Raw genomic sequence first — 17450 nt, 5'->3', positions numbered from 1 at the left:
GTGGGCCGAAAGATCTGGAAGGTGCTGTACTATTCTATGTTCTATGTTCTATCAGGTCACCTCTCATCCTCCGTCGCTCCAAGGAGAAAAGGCCGAGTTCATTCAACCTCTTTTCATAAGGCACGCTCCCCAATCCAGGAAACATCCTTGTAAATCTCCTCAGCCCCCTTTCTATGGTTTCCACATCTTTCCTATAGTGAGGCGAATTTGACTGCTACTCTGGCCCGTTGCCAACCCTATCTCCCACCGCCACCCCCCGCCACCGTGTCGGTCCGGCCCGCAATAATATTGTCAATAATACACCAGTCCGCGGTGCAAAACTGTTGGGGACCCCTGCCATACGCCTTCTTAACCACAGAGTCAACCTGCGCAGTTGCTTTGAGCGTCCTATGGACTCAGACCCCAAGATCCCTCTGATCCTCCACACTGCAAAGAGTCTTATCATTAATACCATATTCTGCCATCGTATTTGACCTACCAAAATGAACCACTTCACATTTATCTGAGTTGAACTCCATCTGCCACTTCTTAGCCCAGTTTTTCATCCTATCAATGTCCCGCTGTAACCTCTGACAGCCCTCCACACTGTCCACAACACCCCCAACCTTTGTGTCATCAGCAGACTTACTAACCCATCCCCCCACTTCCTCATCCAGGTCATTTATAAAAATCACGAAGAGTAAGGGTCCCAGAACAGATCCCTGAGGCACACCACTGGTCACCGACCTCCATACAGAATATGACCCGTCTACAACCACTCTTTGCCTTCTGTGGGCAAGCCAGTTCCGGATCCACAAAGCAATGTCCCCATGGTTCCCCTGCCTCCTTACTTTCTCAATAAGCCTTGCATGTGGTACCTTATCAAATGCCTTGCTGAAATCCATACACCTACAACTTTACCTTCATCAACGTTTACTCACATCCTTGAAAAATTCAATCAGGCTCGTAAGGCACGACCTGCCCTTGACAAAGCCATGCTAACTATTCCTAATCATATTATACCTCTCCAAATGTTCATAAATCCTGCCTCTCAGGATCTTCTTCATCAACTTACCAGGCACCGAAGTAAGACTCACCGGTTTCCTGGGCTATCTCTACTCCCTTTCTTGAATAAAGGAACAACATCCGCAATCCTCCAATCCTCCGGAGCCTCTCCCGACCCCATTGATGATTGAAAGATCATCGCAAGAGGCCCAGCAATCTCCTCCCTCGCCTCCCACAGTAGACTGTAGTAAATCTGATCTGGTCCCGGCGACTTATCCAACTTGATGCTTTCCAAAAGTTCCAGCACATCCTGTTTCTTGATACCAACATCCTCAAGCTTTTCAGTCTGCTGCAAGTCATCACTATAATCACCAAGATCCTTTTCCATAGTGAATACTGAAGTAAAGTATGTCAGAGATAACTTTTTCTTTATACAGTGCGGTGGTTTTTTGGAACAGTCTGGCAGAGGCGTGTGTATCTGCGACGTTTAAAAGACACTTAGGTGGACAGAGTAATAGTTACGGGAAAGTAGGTTTACACAGGTGGAGAAAACATGGTGGTCCGAAGGGCCCCTAGTGTGTTGGACAAGTTCTTTGTTCCTTGTTCTACTTTGGTCCTGTCTTCCAAAGTCAGACATAAAATACCTCCCAGTTGTGTTGAGGAAGAAGGTTGAGAAAGTGAAAGGCATTAGTATTATGGTCAGAAACATTGAATTGGCTCGTTGGTCTAGAGGTATGATTCTCGCTTAGGGCCCGAATTTGCGAGTATGCGAGAGGTCCCGGGTTCAAATCCCGGACGAGCCCCTCTGAATAACATGTTTTAGGACTTTATTCAGTGAAGCACAGGAGAATGAGGGTAGATGGTTAATGGTATACGAAATTATGAGGGATGTAGATAAGGTCAATGTCTGCAGAGTTTCCCCCTCAGGTTGGGTGAAATGACAACTCGAAGTCACAGGTTCAGTATGAAAAGTTATATATTCAAGGAGAATCTGTGGGGGGAACATCTTCACTCAGAGGATATCGCTTGAGTGGAACGAGATGCAGGTTGAATTGTAACAATTAAGAGAAGTTTGAATGAGAGGGATTTGGAAGGCTATGTTCTTGGAGCGGGTACACGGACCGAGCCAGAAGGGCGGTATGGACTAGATGGACCGAAGGGTCTGTTGTGTTCTGTAGTGCTCCTTGACTCTATAATTCCATGAGGGTGTCATGGTCCGGTCCGTGAAGTCCGTATTCCGGTTTATGGTCCGATCCATCGATCCTTGCTCCAGGTTGTCCTGTCTACCCTATTTCTGGTCTTGTTGAGCTCTAATTGAGGCATCTGATGCTCGTTGGGGCTGGCTGCATAAATACCTTCAGAGACCAGGGCGTGGCTACTGGATTGTTCTTGTCCTTCCTCCTTGTATCCCTTCCACTGCCTTCTGTTTCCTGGCCTGAAGCCTTGACTTGTCTTGCTGGTAACTCTCGCCTCGTCTCGCCTGCAGTCTTGTCCTGGAGCCACACTGTACCTAGCTCCCTTCCTGTCCCTTGCCTCCGTCAGGTAAGCCAGGCCCTCTTGTCGTTACCTGCGGTTGGTTCTGTCGGGTGGTGATCCACGCCCTGCTCAGGAGAACGGCGCCTTGCCCAGCAGGAGCCTCCAGCCTCCTGCCAAGCCTCGCCTCAAGTCTCTATCCTCTAGCCTCAAACCTGAAGATCCCAGCCTTCTGCCTCCTGCCAAGCCTTGTCTCTAGCCTCTAGTCTCAAGCCTGAAGACTCCAGCCTCCTGCATCCTGCCAAGCCTCGCCTCAAGTCTCTAGCCTCTAGTCTCAAGCCAGAAGACTCCAGCTTCGTCCTGCCTGCCTGCCAAGCCTCGTCCTTGCCTAGTTCTGGGGTCCGAGCCAGAGGCAAGACCCAGGTACTGGGTCCTTGTCCAGTCTCTGGCTCGGAGTCCAAGCCGGGCTCCTAGCTCTCTTGTCCAGTCCTGTTCCTGGTTCCCGGTTTTCCTGTCCATGTCCTTGCCCTCGCCCTGTGTCCTAGTCCTGCCCCTAGTACTTCAGTGTCTGTGTCTTGCACTTGGGTCCGTTCCCAGCCACCGCCCTATGACAGAAGAATTGGAGCCAGGATATAAATGGAGTGGATGGGAAGTGTTGTGAAGCTGCTGGCCAACTCCTGCCTCCATATTCTTTTGTTCTTGTGTTACTGAAATTCAGGTCAGTAAATAGAAGCAAATACCGTGAGTATCATACTCTCTACATTGAAATGAGATATAGATAGTGAACATGCAAAATAGTCTTTCAGTAGATGACCATCTTCCAAATTTCTCTGACGTCTCGAGAAGTTCTTGCAGAGCAGAGTGTGTCAAACGTAACCTTATTGTTTCACAAAGGAACTGGGAACCTATGGAATTAGAGCAATTCATGTATACAAAATTATGAGGGGTAAAAACCTGGTTAGTGCAAGCAAACCTTTTCCACTGAGGTTGGAACTAGAGGTTGTACACTGAGGGTGATTCCTGAGCGAACATTACTACTTTCTCCACAATCCCTTCAGCTACCTCTTTCAGAAATCTGAGCTGTTGTCCATCAGGTCCAGGTGACTTGTCTATCTTCAGAACTTCCGGCTTCCCAAGCAGCTCCTCCTTAGTAATGGAAACCTCATTCATTTCTGCCCCCAAACTCTCTCGGATTTCTGGCCTGCTGCTAGTGTCTTCCACCGGGAGGACTGGTGCAGGATAGTTATTAATTCCGTCCGCCATTTCATTGTTTCCCTATTTCTAACTCTCCATTGTCATTTTCCAGCGGTCCTATTTGTACTCTCGCCTCACTATATCTTCTTATGTATCTGAAAATAAAACATATTTGGTATCACCTTTGATATTATCAGCTGGCTGTCCTTCGTATTCCATCTTTTATCTCTTTAGCTGCTTTCTGTAGGTTTTTCACGCTTCCCAGTCCTCTAACTTCCCACTAATAGCTGCTATATTATATGTGACAAATAACAGTCATAGTCATAGTCATAGTCATACTTTATTGATCCCGGGGGAAATTGGTTTTCGTTACAGTTAAAACAATAAATAATAAACAGTAATAGAAATAGTAAGAGTAATATTACTATTAGTAAATAGTAAATAGTAATAGTCATAGAAATAATAAATAGTAATAGAATAGTAATAGAAAATATTAATAAGTAGTTAAATAGTAATATGTAAATTATGTCAGTAAATTATTAAATAAGTCCAGGACCACCCTATCGGCTCAGGGTGTCTGACCCTCCAAGGGAGGAGTTGTAAAGTTTGATGGCCACAAGCAGGAATGACTTCCTATGACGCTCTGTGCTGCATCTCGGAGGAATGAGTCTCTGGCTGAATGTACTCCTGTGCCCACCCAGTACATTATGTAGTGGATGTGAGACATTGACCAAGATAGCATGCAACTTAGACAGCATCCTCTTTTCAGACACCACCGTGAGAGAGTCCAGTTCCATCCCCACAACATCACTAGCCTTACGAATGGGTTTGTTGATTCTGTTGGTGTCTGCTACCCTCAGCGTGCTGCCCCAGCACACAACAGCAAACATGATAACACTGGCCACCACAGACTCGTAGAACATCCTCAGCATCGTCCGGCAGATGTTAAAGGACCTCAGTCTCCTCAGGAAATAGAGACGGCCCTGACCCTTCTTGTAGACAGCCTCAGTGTTCTTAGACCAGTCCAGTTTATTGTCAATTCGTATTCCCAGGTATTTGTAATCCCCCACCATGTCCACACTGACCCCCTAGACGGAAACAGGGGTCACCAGTACCTTAGCTCTCCTCAGGTCTACCACCAGCTCCTTAGTCTTTTTCACATTAAGCTGCAGATAATTCTGCTCACACCATGTGACAAAGTTTCCTACCGTAGCCCTGTACTCAGCCTCATCTCCCTTGCTGATGCATCCAACTATGGCAGAATCATCCGAAAACTTCTGAAGATGACAAGGCTCTGTGCAGTAGTTGAAGTTCGAGGTGTAAATGGTGAAGAGAAAGGGAGACAAGACAGTCCTCTGTGGAGCCCCAGTGCTGCTGATCACTCTGTCGGACACACAGTGTTGCAAGCACACGTACTGTGGTCTGCCAGTCAGGTAATCAAGAATCCATGACACCAGGAAAGCATCCACCTGCATCGGTCAGCTTCTCCCCCAGCAGAGCAGGGCGGATGGTGTTGAACGCACTGGAGAAGTCAAAAAATATGACCCTCGCAGTGCTCGCTGGCTTGTCCAGGCTTTTTTTTAATCTTTCAGGGCAAATGCCTTGAGGAGTCAACGAGAGACTATTTCGCGACCAGTGACCATAATTCCACGAGGCTGAAAATAGTTCTGCAGAAAGTTAGGGCTGGTCCACAAATTAAGTTGTTAATTTAGTGTGGGGCCAATTTGAGAGCGATTAACTGGGGGTTTCCCAGGGTTTATTGTTGAGAACAGGCTGATTTTATTTTCTGGTAAATAGACATCTAGTTTTCAAGCTGTGATATCCGGAGTTCAGGTAGAGCGTGTTCCAATCAGAGTGACGGGCAAAGCTGGCAAGAGTACGGAGCATTGGATGATGAAAGATATTGAGACCCTGGTCAGGATAAAGGAGGCGTAGTAACAAATACCAAATGCTGGAGAAACCCAGCAGGTCTGGCGGCATTTAGGGAAAGTGAAAGCAAACAGTCAATGTGTCTGATCGATAGTGCAGAATCTCCCGTGTTTAAAAGAGACACAATTCAGGCTGAGGCAGTCGGAACCAAGAGTATCCTTCAGCGACTGTAAGAAGCGCAGGACACTGAACAGGAAAATCAGGAGGGCAAAGAGAGGGCATGGCCCCCATCTATCAGGAAAAGCAGAGGAAAATCCTCCGGGAATATATAAATATATTGCGAAAAGAGGGCATGGCACTGATCTATCAGGAAAGGCAGAGGAGAATCCTCCGGGATTATATAAATATATTGTAAACAGAAGGCATGGCACTGATCATTCAGGAAAGGCAGAGGAAAATCCTCCGGGATTTATTGCGGGAAACGCATGATCAAGGAGCGAATGGATCAGTCCGGCCGTCTGTGTGGAGCCCGAGGGGATGGGCGAGATTTCAACTGAATATTTCCTACCTGAATTTAGCGCGGAGGATCGAATGGAAGCGAGGAAATTCAGGGACGAAGACGGTGCTGCCCTGAACCATGTGGCCATTGTAAACGATGAGGTACTGTCCGCCTTACACTGCAGAGAAAATGCGTGCTGTGTATCCCCAGGGTCCGACCAAGTGCATCTAGGGCATCGCGGGAAGCCGGAGAAGAAATGAATGGGACAAGGGCAGAGGTAGCTTTACTATCGCGAGTCACGTGGGGTAGTGGAGTCTGGAGGGTGGCGAACGCTGAGCCTTCAGTGACGATCGGCTACAAGGACAGGACAGGGATGAATAAATCATTAATCCACATATTGATGGGAAATTACCTGCGGGTGATTCTGAGAGACACGATCTACCAGCAGTTGGAAAGACGAGATCCGTGCAGGAATGCCCAGCATGGATTTCGGGCGAGTAAAACGCCTCTCGTGAATGTCGTTGTGTTGTTTGAAAAGGTGACGCAGAGGATGGACGAGGGCAGAGCGCCTCAGGTCACCTGAACACGATCCCATTGTGCCCTGGGAAAACTATCTGCCTATCCAGAGGATATCCCGACGCAGACTGGGAGACCGCTTTGCTGAACACCTACGCTCTGTCCACCAGAGAAAGCAGGATCTCCCAGTGGCCACACATTTTAATTCCACATCCCATTCCCATTCTGACATGTCTATCCACGGCCTCCTCTACTGTAAAGATGAAGCCACACTCAGGTTGGAGGAACAACACCTTATATTCCGTCTGGGTAGCCTCCAACCTGATGGCATGAACATCGACTTCTCTAACTTCCGCTAATGCCCCACCTCCCCCTCGTACCCCATCTGTTACTTATTTTTATACACACATTCTTTCTCTCACTCTCCTTCTTCTCCCTCTGTCCCTCTGAATACACCCGTTGCCCATCCTCTGGGTCCCCCCCCACCCCCCCGCCGCCTTGTCTTTCTTCCCGGACCTCCTGTCCCATGATCCTCTCGTATCCCTTTTGCCTATCACCCGTCCAGCTCTTGGCGCCATCCCTCCCCCTCCTATCTTGTCCTATCATTTTGGATCTCTCCCTCCCTCTCCAACTTTCAAATCCCTTACTTACTCTTCCTTCAGTTAGTCCTGACGAAGGGTCTCGGCCTGAAACGTCGACTGCATCTCTTCCTAGAGATACTGCCTGGCCTGCTGCGTTCACCAGCAACTTTTATGTGTGTTGCTTGAATTTCCAGCATCTGCAGAATTCCTGTTGTTTGCCTATCCAGAGGTCTATGCATCTTATCATCTTGTACAACTCCATCTGGTCGCCTCACGTCCTCTTTCACTGCAAAGAGAAAACCCCCCAGCTCGCTCAACTAATCCCCATAATCCGCGCAGCATCCCGGTAAATCTCCTCTCTAAATCTTCTACATGATTCCTATAATGAACCCTACCTTGTGTTATAAATCCCCAGGGCTGACCAGATGCATCTTCTGATCCTGTGAGAAGATGAGGAAGAAAACTCGGCGACCTTGCGGAAACATTTGCTTCATCTTCAGGCAAAGGTGATCTTCCGGGGGCTGCAAGGTGTCTAACGGCGAGCCATTATTTGAGGGTAGCCCAGGCAAAACAAGGAATTACAAGCCGGTGAGCCTGACACTCGCGGGGATACGTTACCGGAGGGGTTAATATTGTCAGCACTGCCGTGTGCGCAGTAAATCCAATCTCACAAAGCTGTTAGACTTCTTCGGAGAGGTAACCTGGAGGATCGATCTGTGTAGGGCGGTGAGCGGTGACTACACGGACTTGAGCAGGTCTTTTAACATAGTCCTGCGTGGATGTCTACTCTGGAAAAGCAGATGGCGTTAGGTTTAGGGTGTGCCAGCTAAGTGGAGACGACGCACCGGCTTTATGGGAGGGAGCCGAGTGATGGTGGAAGGTTGTTTTTAGGACGGGAGGCTCACGAATTGTGGTGCCCTACGTGGATCGCTGCTGTGTACACTGTTTTTGCATCTTTGTTCATACAAATGATTTTGATGAGAATGTACAAGGCTCGTATATTAACTGTGCCGATGAGTTTAAACTAGGCAGCGAGGAAGACAGAATATGGTGACCAATACGTCCGTTCAGAATAAACTTACTTTGAAGATTAGCAAAATTATCGGGTGATCCTGAGCAGCTGGGTAAGCGGACCGAGGAATGTGAAATGTCTTTCTATACGGATAAGGGAGAGCTGTTGTATTGTGAGAATCAAACCGGTGCGGGACTTGTTCAGCGAACGCTTTGGTGCCCCAGCAGTTTGCGTGTGTTCCGCTGTCGTATTCAGCCGTGGCGTTGAAGAGAAGCAGCAGGAACATTTGTGTTGGCTGAAAAGGAGAAGGTGCAGGAACGGTACGGCATAGGTAGGAGCGGCGTAGTAACATAGAACATAGAACCGTACGGCACAGTACAGGCCCTTCAGCCCAGTGGTGTTGTGTCGACTTTATAACGTAGTCCATGATGAATCTAACCCGAGAGTTGCAAGTGAATGAAACTCTGGAACGAAGGTTAGAAATTTCCATCGAGAGGATGGGGACGGGGCGGGGGTTGTATGTGGGAGCGAGAGCAACTGGCTGAACGCAGGAAAGTTTACACAGAGCGTGGGGTCGTTGGAGAAGGCAGACGCCAGAGTCTAGTGGAAAGACAAAACACCGGACGAAGTCAGCGGGTCAGGCAAGATGTGGAATGGTCGACAATCCTAGAATCTTCAGGGTCTCGACCCCAAACGTTAACCATTCTCTTCTCTCCAGTTCTCCAGCTGTTCGTGTTCCTTCTTTGCTTTGAAGGGACTGTGCCCTCTTCTAAACACCCGCTGGATAGAAAAGAAGGGAAGAGTTAACCGTTGGTTCTCGCCAGTGATGGGGACAATTATAATTGACATCCAAACAACACTAGTCCCATGTTACACATACGGCGCAGGTTGAGAGAGAGGTTCTGAGGTCACGTGGTGCGCTGACCTTCATTGGTCAGAGATTGAGTTCAGGTGCCGCGAGGTAATGTAACTCTGTCAGACTCTGGTTAGACCGCACTTGGAGTATTGTGTTCAGTTCAGCTCGTCCCGTTATAGGAAACGTCAGCGATCACGGATCAATGATCAACGTTTTCGCTGATACATTTACGTGTGTTCGGAAGTTGACGTGGTGTGTTGGGCCGACATGCAACAAAAACAACATTTACCGATGAGAAAGCATAAACAATTATATAAGTAACGTTCGTCGTTACAGTGCGGATATGGAACAGAATGTGCATAAATAACACAGACACCAGCGTGTATTTACAATGTAAACAACATGATGAAATGTGGTTAAAATTGTTTATGTTGTGGTGCAGTGACTGGAGTGATAGATAGAGGGCGCTTGGGGACGGGTGGTGGTGCTGAGCAGAATTGTTGATCGGAATAACTGTCTGGGGGAGGGCTTGGAAAACATTTAAAAATCCTTTAGAGAAGTTTCAGAGGAGGTTCAGCAGGATGTTGCCAGGATTACAACACGTCTTGTGAGGGAAGGTGGAACGAGCTGGGACTTTTCTCTTCGAAGCTACGGAGAATGATAGAGGTGTATAAGACTAAAAGAGACACAGACAGGGAGGACAACAGCACCTTTCCCCAGGGTGACAGTGGCCAATAGCAGAGGCCATGCGTTGAAGATGAGTGGAGGAAAGTTTAGGTGAGAGGTAAGTTGTTTTTGTTTTGTACACGGTCTGGTGGATTCTGGGAACGTACTGCCGGGGTGCTGGGCGTGGCTGACACAATAGGGACATAAATAGATACTTGGATAGACAGTTGGCTGTAGAGAAAATAGCGGATTATGAGCTGGGTAGGAGGGAATGGTCCAATTGAAGGCAGAGTGGGTCTGCGTGGGTGGGCACAGCATCGTGGGCGGAAACGCCTGTAGTGTGCTGTACTGGTCTTTGCTCTTTGATCTACTTTGGTCGTAAAATTACCTCCAGATGTGTGAGGAAGGAGATTGAGGAAGTGAAAGGCATCAGTTTTATGTCATAAATATAGAACGGGCTCGTTGGTCTAGAGGTATGATTCTCGCTTTGGGTCGAAATTGTGAGCATGCGAGAGGTCCCGGGTTCAAATCCCGGACGAGCCCCTGAATGACATATTTTAGAACTTCAGTCAGTGGAGGGCAGAAAAATGTGGGGATATATTTAGATGTTTACAAAATAGTGTTATAGTGTTGGCACGGGGTCAAGTGGTTAAGGCGTTCATCTAGTGATTGAAGCTCGCTAGTTCGAGCCTTGGCTGAGACAGCGTGTTGTATCCTTGAGCAAGGTACTTAACCACACATTGCTCTGCGACGACACCGGTGCCAAGCTTTATGGGTCCTAATGCCCTTCCCTTGGACAACATCGGTGGCGTGGAGAGGGGAGACTTGCAGCATGGGCAATTGCCAGTCTTCCATACAACCTGGCCCAGTTTTAACTTTCCAAGGCGCAAATCCATGGCTTCATGAGACTAACGGATGCCGATAATTGGTCAATGCTTGCAGGAAATCCACCCTCAGGTTGGGCAAGATGACAACTCGAGATCAAAGCTTTGGAGTGGACGGTGAAATATTCAAGAGGAACGTCTTGGTGAACAGGCAGATGTGTAACAAATGTGGACGGTGGACGGCGGTTGTTCTTCATTCTTATTAACTAGAAACCAGATTATTAATGATGCAAGAGAAATGGGTCACGAGAACGAAACGTGGAAGGTGACCCGCGTGTCCGTGTACACGAAGCAAGGATTCAGGTGGCACAAGAGATTCTGCAGATACTGGAAATCCACAGTAACACACACAAAATGCAGGAGGAACTCAGCAAGTCAGGCAGCATCTCTGGAGAGGCATAAATAATTAACTCTTCAGACCCTGACCTTTCGTCAGGACTGACAGGGATTGAGAACCAGCGAACAATTGGAATGACATGCGCTACGCCACGCTTTATTGAAAGAGAGGATAAGGACAGGGGTGTTCCCAATGCAGCCGCACGGGACTTTTATGAGTCGCGGTTGTGGCTATTTTATCGGATGAGAGGTGTTGATTTCATGTAGGGAACGTGTGCTGCTCTGAAATCCACTTGCAAGGGCGAAGGGAGGATGGGCGACGGGGCTCATCGTTCAGTGCTGTACACAGCGCCAGACGGGATCTCAATGACCCGATACAACGGACGGATGGAAAGTGGGCCGACGTTAAACCCGAGGCTGATAGGTTCTTGATTAGCAAGGGCTTGAAAGGGGATGAGGCGGGTGGCTTTGAGATTAACCAAGTATGATGGGATGGCGGAGATGAACTGATGGGCCGAACGGCCTAATTCTGCCCCTATGTCTTATCGTCTGATGTCGTGGACTCCACACCCGGGGATTACGTCATCAAGATATTTACAAACGTCACATACAATGGTGATCGGGACACATCTCGACACCAGGAGGGCGGAGGAACGATTTGTTCTGTTACATCGAAGGCACCAGACTCCAAGGAGCGGATTATATTTCAGAAAGACGTTTATTATATTTATTAATACTCCAAGGGTCAGCTGATATGGGGGGAGGGGTGGTGTTGCTGTGTGCTCGGAGGAAAAGTGCGCCGATGTTCAAAGGCCGCGAGGCAATGCTACAGCTCCGTAAAACCCGGTTAGTCCTGTACCGGGAACACTGAGCGGGCTGGGGCTTGTCAGGGGTAGAGAGTGGGGGTGTCGTGACTGCAGTAGCAGTAGAGGCGGATATGTTGGGGGTATTTAATAAACTGTCTGATAGGCACATCGGTGATAGAAAATGGTGGGATACACAGAAAGGAAGGGTTAGATTGTTCTCCCACTAGATAAAACTCGGCACAACGTCGTGTGCCGAAGGGTCTGTACTGTGCTGTGCTGTATTCTGTGAGTATTTTCCTGGTGGAAAAGGTGCGGAGAGCAGACTGGCCTCCTGCCGTCTTGTTTTCTGTATTTTTTTGCGTTTCGTTAGTGCGATGGCCCAAAGCAGCATCACCCGCGGTTCGGGCATGGGTCGTCAAAAGCCCGGGGAGCCGGGCAGGTGATCCCGGTGGCGCCTGCGCGCTGCGCTCAGGTGGCCGAGGCGCTGATGACCCGAAGCAGCGAGGTGACCGAATACACCAACGCGCTCTTCAGCTGCTCCCGGAACCAGGACTGCGTCGCCGTGTAAATGAACGTGTTGGTGCAGCAGCTGACGGTCCGCAGCATAAATCCGACCAGCGTAAAGATGAACTGCGAGTCGTTCCGACCGGCCGCCGTTCCCGTGATCTGATAGTAGACGAATTCCACGACGTGCGTCAGCCACAGGAGGATGAAGCTGCCGGAGAGGGTGAAGAGTAAAACTATAGACCTCCTCCTGCTCTCCATCTCCGGGTCACTGCGGTTCTCCCCACTGCTCTGACCCCGCAGCCCCTTCCGGACCCGGCTGGCCACCAAAATGTGCCTGACTGTCAGAGCGTTGAGCAGCAGAATGGCAGCGAAAGGGAGGAGTGGGGTTAAAACCGTGTTTAACCAGTCATAGCCCATCCAGCCTGGTTCGGTAAAGGAAGCGATCATTGGATAGCAACCCCGCGGCACGTTGTCGATGATCACTCTTGGGACATACGTGAAGTAGTAGGGGACATTCTGCAGACACAGCAGAACGCCGGTTGTCCCCAGAACCACAGCCGCAGTCTTCCCGGTGCAATATTTCGTTTTCAGCCGCCGGCAACAGATGGCAACAAAGCGGTCGATTGTGAAAGTGACGGTGAACCAGACGGAGCAGTCAGTGGCCGAACGATGCAGTACGGTGATGACACTGCACACGAGGGTTATGTTGAAGAAGCACTCCGGGAAATAATGGAAGTTGATCCGGTACAGAATAACCTCGGTGAGGATCAGCATCAAGTCCGCCGCCGCCATGGCAACCAGGTACCGAGTGGTGCAGGTGGAGAGACCGCACTTTCCCCGGGACAGGATGGCAATCGCCACTAAATTCACTGGGGGCAGAGAGCAGGGATGAGAACGGGGGAAATAGTGAAATCGTGTTAGAGCACGCAACATACACTCGGTATCCACTTTATTAGAGACACTGGTACACCCGCTTATTAACACAAATATCTCATAACCAATGGCGCGGGAGCCGCTCAGCGCTTAAAAACATGCAGACATGGTCGAGAGGATCTGTTGGTGACCGGAACAAATATCATAATGGTGAATAAATGCGATCTCAGTAGAATAATTGTTGGTGTCAGACGGGTTGACCGAGTATTTTAGAAACTGCTGTTCTGCGAGGATTTTCATGCGCAGCGATCTCGAGAGTTTAGAGAGAATGGAGCGAGAAAAAAAAACGTCCAGTGAGCAGCGGTTCTGTGGACGAAAACGCTCCGTTAATGAGAGGGGTCAGGTAGGAACGGATAAACTGTTTTAAGCGGACAGAGAGGCGTCAGTAACTCAAAGGGTCGCACATTACAACAGTGATGTGCAGAAGAGCATCTCTGAATATACAAAACATCAATCCCTGAAGAGATTGTTTGTCTTCAGGCTCTTGTCCCTTCTCCCCGATGATAGCAAAGAGAGCGGGAAATGGCCATAGTGGGGATCTTAATGATGGCTGACGCCGTCCGGACCCAGCGCATATTGATAATGTCTTCGCTTGTGTTCAGACTGGTGCCCGTGATGGAGCGAGCTGAGTTTACAACTCTGTAGCTTTTTCCGATTGTGTGCCGCGCTCGCCCACCCACCCGCCACGAAAGCCAGACAGTAATGGAGCCTGTCAGATTGCTGTCCACGGTTTGTGTACACTGCGGAAATTTACCGATGTTATACAAGCCTTCTGTGACATATCAGATCTCCCTAAACTCATGAAATATGATCGTAACTGTAAAATATTATGCCCAGGGTCGAACTTCAGAGATGTCGATACCCACAAACTCTGCCTATCGTGATTTAGTGCACTTCCTTCAAGTCTCCTTCCCGTCCGACTTGGTTTCAAAGAGAAACGACGGAGTCCGTTCAAACTTTCTTCCATTTGGGCAGAAGCGAGATTTTTTTTTCTCAGACGAAATGAGGGTGGGGGCTTGGAAACCGTCCCAGCTTGCCAGCAGTGTCCAAATTTCAAAGTAAATTTATTATCAAAGTACGAATATGTTACCATATACTAACCAGAAATTCATTGACTTGCAGGCGTTTTCAGTAGACCAAAGAAATACAATAGAATCAGTGGAAAACGACATACAGAGACCGGCAGATAGAAGATAACTCGGACACAGAGAAAGTCCGATTAGGAGTAAGTTACTCAGCCGTTCACCGGCATCAGTCAGTGCAATTCTAGCTGATTCTCAATTCCAATACCATATTCTATTCTATCACCAGGGCTTTTGCAGCGAGAAATCTCTCTGATTCACACATAAATAGTCTGAGCTCGCTGGCGACTCTTACTGTTTGCGCCAGAGAAATTCACCCGTCAGTCACCCTCTACGTGGAGAAACCCGCCCACCTCATTCACAATCATCTTGTTGTGTACTGGAGTCGGTAACCCTAGCGACCGGGCATGCGCAGTGTTGCCAAGGGAACAGAACTGCGACCCGCGGACCTGGAAACGACTGGGAGAATGGGCAAAGAAGTGGCAGATGGAGTACCGTGTCGGAAAGTGAATGGTCATGCCCTTTGGTTAAAGAAATGAAAGGGTTGACTAAATGAAGAGGAAACTCAAGAAACTAAGGTGCAAAAGGACTTGGAGTCCTTGTGCTGGAGTCCCTAAAGGTTATTTTGGAAGTTGAGTCTGAGGTGAGGAAGGCAAGTGCGACGTCAGCATTCATTTCAAGATGACTAGTGTGAGGGGATCCTGAAGTACCCCTATTAACTGTGCTTTTGAAAAGAGAGAGAGAGTTGTTTAACACCGACTTGTTTGTGAGAGAGAGGGGGGGGGGAGACTAAAATGGTTGGACTGCCACTTTAAGGCACGAGAAAGAACTGGTTAACTTTTGAATTTCTGCTGGAGTTGGAGACAGTATCGAAGAGCTCGTAAGTTGCTATGGTGACCGAAAGTGGTGTTATTTAATGGATACTCGATGTTATAGAACATAGAATAGTACAGCACAGTACAGGCCCTTCGGCCCACAATGTTGTGCCGACCCTCAAACCCTGCCTCCCATATAGGCCCCCACTTTAAATTCCTCCATATACCTGTCTAGTAGTCTATTAAACTTCACTAGTGTATCTGCCTCCACCACTGACTCAGGCAGTGCATTCCACGCACCAACCACTCTCTGAGTAAAAAACCTTCTTCTAATATCCCCCTTGAACTTCCTACCCCTTACCTTAAAGCCATGTCCTCTTGTATTGAGCAGTGGTGCCCTGGGGAAGAGGCGCTGGCTATCCACTCTATCTATTCCTCTTATTATCTTGTACACCTCTATCATGTCTCCTCTCATCCTCTTTCTCTCCAATGAGTAAAGCCCTAGCTCCCTTAATCTCTGATCATAATGCATACTTTCTAAACCAGGCAGCATCCTGGTAACTCTCCTCTGTACCCTTTCCAGTGCTTCCACATCCTTCTTATAGTGAGGTGACCAGAACTAGACACAATACTCCAAGTGTGGCCTAACCAGAGTTTTATACAGCTGCATCATTACATCGCGACTCTTAAACTCTGTCCCTCGACTTATGAAAGCTAACACCCCATAAGCTTTCTTAACTACCCTATCCACCTGTGACGCAACTTTCAAGGACCTGTCGACATGTACCCTGAGATCCCTCTGCTCCTCCACACTACCAAGTATCCTTTGTACTCTGCCTTGGAGTTTGTCCTTCCAAAGTGTACCACCTCACACTTCTCCGGATTGAACTCCATCTGCCACTTCTCAGCCCACTTCTGCTTCCTATCAATGTCTCTCTGCAATCTTTGACAATCCTCTACACTACCTACAACACCACCGACCATTGTGTCATCTGCAAACTTCCCAACCCACCCTTCTACCCCCACATCCAGGTTGTTAATAAAAATCACGAAAAGTAGAGGTCAGAACAGATCCTTGTGGGACATCACTAGTCACAATCCTCCAATCTGAATGTACTCCCTCCACCACCACCCTGTGCCTTCTGCAGGCAAGCCAATTCTGAATCCACCTGGCCAAACTTCCCTAGATCCCATGCCTTCTAACTTTCTGAATAAGCCTACCGTGTGGAACCTTGTCAAATGCCTTACTAAAATCCATATAGATCACATCCACTGCACTACCCTCATCTATATGACTGGTCACCTCCTCAAAGAACTCTATCAGGCTTGTTAGACACGATCTGTCCTTCACAAAGCCATGCTGACTGTCCCTGATCAGACCATGATTCTCTAAATGCCTATAGATCCTATCTCTAAGAATCTTTTCCAACAGCTTTCCCACCACAGACGTAAGGCTCACTGGTCTATAATTACCCCGACTATCCCTACTACCTTTTTTGAACAAGGGAACAACATTCGCCTCCCTCCAATCCTCCAGTACCATTCCCGTGGACAACGAGGACATAAAGATCCTAGCCAGAGGCTCAGCAATCTCTTCTCTCACCTTGTGGAGCAGCCTGGGGAATATTCCGTCAGGCCCTGGGTACTTATCTGTCCTAACGTATTTTAACAACTCCAACACCTCCTCTCCCTTAATATCAGCATGCTCCAGAACATCAACCTCACTCATATTGTCCTCACCACCATCAAGTTCCCTCTCATTGGTGAATACTGAAGAGAAGTATTCATTGAGGACCTCGCTCACTTCCACAGTCTCTAGGCACATCTTCCCACCTTTATCTCTAATCGGTCCTACCTTCACTCCTGTCATCCTTCTTTTCTTCACATAATTGAAGAATGCCTTGGGGTTTTCCTTTACCCTACTCACCAAGGCCGTCTCATGCCCCCTTCTTGCTCTTCTCAGCCCCTTCTTAAGCTCCTTTCTTGCTACCCTATATTCCTCAATAGACCCAGCTGATCCTTGCTTCCTAAACCTCATGTATGCTGCCTTCTTCCTCTTGACTAGATTTTCCACCTCACTTGTCACCCACGGTTCCTTCACCCTACCTTTCTTTATCTTCCTCACCGGGACAAATTTATCCCTTACATCCCGCAAGAGATCTCTAAACATCGACCACATGTCCATAGTACATATCCCTGCAAAAACATCATCCCAATGCACACCCGCAAGTTCTAGCCTTATAGCCTCATAATTTGCCTTTCCCCAATTAAAAATTTTCCTGTCCTCTTTGATTCTATCCTTTTCCATGATAATTATAAAGGCCAGGGAGCGGTGGTCACTGTCCCTCAGATGCTCACCCATTGAGAGATCTGTGACCTGACCCGGTTCATTACCTAGTACTAGATCTAGTATGGCATTCCCCCGGTCGGCCTGTCC

At 48.3% G+C, this 17450-nt stretch overlaps 2 non-coding genes across 2 annotated transcripts; both read left to right on the top strand.

The window, feature by feature from the left end:
* The first annotated feature begins 1699 nt into the window (after positions 1 to 1699).
* trnap-agg (transfer RNA proline (anticodon AGG)) lies at positions 1700 to 1787 on the top strand. Its single transcript is given in 2 exon segments — positions 1700 to 1735; positions 1752 to 1787. It is a non-coding gene; the product is annotated as a tRNA-Pro (tRNA).
* Positions 1788 to 10106: 8319 nt separating this feature from the next.
* Positions 10107 to 10193, top strand: trnap-ugg (transfer RNA proline (anticodon UGG)). The gene is given in 2 exon segments: positions 10107 to 10142; positions 10158 to 10193. It is a non-coding gene; the product is annotated as a tRNA-Pro (tRNA).
* The last annotated feature ends 7257 nt before the right edge of the window (positions 10194 to 17450 follow it).

Source organism: Mobula birostris, chromosome 13 (genome assembly GCF_030028105.1).
Source record: "Mobula birostris isolate sMobBir1 chromosome 13, sMobBir1.hap1, whole genome shotgun sequence".
NCBI lineage: Eukaryota > Metazoa > Chordata > Chondrichthyes > Myliobatiformes > Myliobatidae > Mobula > Mobula birostris.
This window is presented reverse-complemented; position numbering and strand designations above follow the sequence as displayed.